General features: G+C 36.2%; 1 long non-coding RNA gene across 1 annotated transcript; it reads right to left on the minus strand.

Moving 5' to 3' along the window:
• Window positions 1–373: 373 nt before the first annotated feature.
• On the minus strand, window positions 374–4,263 carry LOC131069469 (uncharacterized). The gene is made up of 3 exons (XR_009112134.2): window positions 3,966–4,263; window positions 1,077–1,143; window positions 374–841 (listed from the first exon to the last, which is right to left on the minus strand). It is a non-coding gene; the product is annotated as an uncharacterized LOC131069469 (long non-coding RNA).
• Window positions 4,264–4,565: the final 302 nt, after the last annotated feature.

The raw sequence follows: 4,565 nt of genomic DNA on the forward strand, positions 1-4,565 counted from the left end.
GTGCAAAGCAACATAGCTTTATTGCCTGCAAAACACAATCCAAAAAAAGAAAATGTTTTATTTACCTCTTCCAGAGGCCCAAGATCATCAAAGGAGAAATGGAAACATATGGAACTTAGAAATGCAATTTCTTTTGCATTTCACTTCAACTCATTGGCAATGCATACAGATCTTATCTGCAGTAGACCCTGTTAATGCATGATAGCTTCGGTAAGATAAATGATTGAATGAGAGATAAATGAAGTCTCTCATTGAATCATTTATCCTATCGATAAATTATGAGGAAAAACTTCAAGCGATTAATCCTTCATTTGATTTGTATATGTTCAATCTACTTAGTTCAAACAATGCTTAACTATCGATAATCATCCTATAGCATAGAATACCAAATAATATCGGTTTATATTATAACGTATGAATCCCGATTAATATCGGTTATCTTATTAACTGTGATCACCGATTATTAATCGGGTTAACCAATGCATTCCGATTTATATCGGTTAATATATTTAACAGTGAACAATAATGATTATCAGATTAACTAATAAATACCGATTGGTATCGGGTGGCAATTTAAGCATGCACCGATTGGTATCGGGTGGCAAGACAAATACACACCGATTGGTATCGGGCTGTTAAGTTAAGTATACACCGATTGGTATCGGTTTGTTAAACATACACCGATTGTAATTACAGCAATAAGCCAAAGGGTACGATCAACTAATGTCTTGATCGGTCATGTCTAAAAGACATGACCGGTCAAGTCATTGCTTGATCCTCCCTGCTTGCATATACATATCAATCGGCATTGGACATCGAAATCAATAAATGCTCCTCTCACCTGCCATAGAAAAGAAGATAGTCAGATTTATCATATAAAATAGATAATACATAGATCAAGTAAAGATAAACTAGCTCATAACTTGCATATTGAATTGAGAATTGAACATCATTTACAGACCCAACAAACTTAACATGCACATCTTGAGGCAGACGGTGATAATTGATTTTAAGTTCTAAAAATTTTCCTTCTTTATTAGTAGCAAATCAGATCTTCTAATCAACTTCTCACTTACTAAAACTCTTCAAACAGCCATCTGAACTGCCCCACACTCAGCGCAGCTGGTAAATCGGGTTTTGAACCTGCAACCACTTAGCACTTTTTTCAACTGCTCAGCAATACAGTCTACACTTCAGAGCAAAAAAAATTTCTATTTTTTATTAATATAAATTAAATCTTTATATTTAAAAAAAGCCTCACCTACTCCATTCTTCATCTCATTCTCATTCACCTATAAAAGTTCAGTCGACTTTCAAAATAGATAAGCTATCTTTTAACAATTGAACCGAGAACGTAACATAATTTTGGTAACAGTTAAAAGAGATTTCTTATAATTTGTTTAACAATTTCAAAAAGTAAAGGGCAGTTTTGCAGATACTATCCTTTTTATTTTTACAACATTGTAATAGCTTAACCTAATAACCATTGTGAATACTAACACCTTGCCTGTCAAAAGTTGTCAGCACAGACAGAAAAAATATTAAGATCCCCTGATGCAAGTGCAACTGCACCAGCATGTTACAACCTTCAGTAACTACAGCAATGGCAAATGTTACTGCAAAAAAAATGGTGACCTAAACAAACTGCAAACACAGGCAGATATTCTTGTTTTGGATCCCCTGTTTTGAACTCAACAAACAACAGAAATAAGATGCCGACAGGTGAGACTTGTTTCAAACTTCACAAACAACACAGCACAAAATTGCAAGCCATTTAGAATTCACACAGAAGAAAACAAGTTTAGTAATAACAAAAGATAAAATCCCTGATGCATGATTTATGCTGCAATTCCAAACGTCGGGCAATTTTGCACAATTTTTTAAATTTTCTCACTAAAATTCACTCAATGTCAAATCTTTGGGACAAAATTTAGAGAACTTCATAATCATTTGGCTTGAACTTGATAGCATGCAAGCAATGACTGCTTGCTGTTCCAAATATTAAGGTCTTTAATTCCACTGCACAAAGCACAAACATGACAATCCCCAACTAGGAAAATCGCTATGCTTGCAGTAAAGGGCCATCAAATTCTGCTACATACTACAAATACTTAACAAACCCAATTCCCCTAAAATACTAGCTTCATTAACATGCAATAGTGCAATCAAAACAATGATTCCTCTCAAGACGGTAGTTGGCATGACATTTTGAAACCACGAAGGAACTTTAGCACATTGGATTTGACAGAATTGTTGTCTGACAAAGTCAAAAACCTGAAGTTGCTACACTGGCTAATCTGATCAATTGTCCAGGTTCAACTCACAACCAAATCATGGCAGTCAAAACCCACACTCACAACTTAATTTGCTCGATGGAACTAAAACAGTTATTTGAAAATAAAAATCTATGTTCCAATAAATAGAGGAAATGGTCATTTTCAGTATAGAAAGCTTTGAAACTGTATGTGAAGTTAACAATAAAAAAAAACATGCTGCAAAAAACAAAATATAAGAAAACAATAGACATGTTTAATTATTCATAGAATTGTCCGACAGCAATTTGACTATCAAAGAAACCATGTTGTCAACAATAGAAAAGAGTAAGGTGCAATGCATGCATCGATAAATTACAATATCTGAAATTCATTTAACACACAATAAAATAGTCTGTAAATAATATTGACACCAACAAATCTAGTGAACCTGTTCTCGGAAAAATGCAAAATTATGTGCTGATGTTGGTCTACGGAACACCAGAAATGGCTTCCCAGCAAAGTTGATAAAATAGACAAAGAAACCTCTTCTCAAACTGATTCAAATAAGTGACTCCAATAACAAACACAACACTTCAAATCTAAAAATATCACCTAAAACCAATTAACAAGATTAGCCTGAATATACAGCAAATTGGCAAATGTTAGATCATTTTAATAGCAAGGAACACAAGAAATAATCCAAGGAACTGAAAACATCATTGCCAATTCAAATGCAATGCATAAAGTATGCCCAATATCAAGTTTAAGAATAATCCAGTAAAAGCTTAATGCCAGAAAAAATTTAACCTTGAAGCCCGTATGCCATCGAAATCCCTAACCTTGATACCCTAGAAAGCCTAAGAGCAATGCTTGGGGCATTCATTTTAGCACGGAAAAATTATTACAAAATGCAACCACAAATAATGCCATATAGAATTCAGTGCAAAATCACATATGAAGTAAACCCCATCCCTCGAAACCCAAATCCCCTAATGCCATTTAGAAAACCCTAACCTAAAGGCTCTAAAAACGGACCCAATTGGGCACATGGTGCTGGTTCATGCAAACAGTTCTGGCGCAGGCATCGGCACAGGCGTCCAGTTGAGAAATCCCACGGACAGTAACACATGTATCAACAACTGGGTCTTGGTAAAAGCGCCCCACCTTGTTCAGCATCTCTTTGAAGTGCACACTCTCTCGCACATAAATCTACGACTTCTTTGTTGATGGCCTCCGGAGCGCCTGCCTTGTCCCCCATTGCTACTTTCGTGTTCGTGTTTACCACCACACAAGCTCAATCATTCTACAACTTTTTTCTCGGATTTACTACTTTGCACTAGAGCAAAATATAATTTGGTGAATTATGAGCAGCAACACCTCCAAGTATTCCTATTATTATTTGAAAAAGCTTACAGACCTGTCCTAACTCAGTTTTTATGGCTTGGCAAAAGAGAAGAAAAATGCTCGATTGGCTGCTTTTGAGACTGGACATACATTACTATTAGCAAAACAGAAAAAAAGATGAGCAAAACAGAAAGAAGATGAGAAAAGACGCTGCAAATGCTGTGCGCATTTGCAGAATTTCATGCCTGTAAAAAAAATCTCCAACTAATATAATACATTGGACTAAAAACTCTACGCAACCAAAGATATAAAAACTCTTCATTCCTGTAACAGCTCTCATGCAGAATCGCTTCATTACGTACATACCTTAAAAACTGTTCATTCCTGTAACAGCTCTCTTGCAGGAATCGCTTCCTTACGTACGCACCAAAAAATCCTGTTCATTCCGGTAACAGCTCTCCTGCAGGAATCGCTTTATTACGTACATATCATAAAAACTGTTCATTCCTGTAACAGCTCTCATGCAGGAATCGCTTCCTGACGTGCATATCATACAAAACTGTTCATTCCTGTAACAGCTCTTATGCAGGAGTTGCGTGTCAGAATACCCTGTAAATAGCCTGCATAAGAAGAAAATATCCCCAGAATGTCACCACGTTGCCATTAAAATATTAAAAAATAAAAACTTTGTCATTTCCATTTATTTTATGCGTTCCACGGTCTTCAAGCTAGGGGAAAGGACCCAGTAGTCGTGCACCCTAACTTCACACTTCTCAAAATCCTACTTGGAAATTTCGAATCACTCCGATTTTTTTACAGCAGCTTACTTGGCAAGTCCCCTGCTTACAACTAAGGTTTCAGGGCCACATCATCAAATATGATGCCACATCAGCATGCTTTTTGCCAAGGTGTCCAAAACAGCCCCCAAAAAAAGTGAGACCAATAGGCGTGCAAAAGAGACCCCAA

This window comes from Cryptomeria japonica, unplaced genomic scaffold, assembly GCF_030272615.1.
Source record: "Cryptomeria japonica unplaced genomic scaffold, Sugi_1.0 HiC_scaffold_1158, whole genome shotgun sequence".
NCBI lineage: Eukaryota > Viridiplantae > Streptophyta > Pinopsida > Cupressales > Cupressaceae > Cryptomeria > Cryptomeria japonica.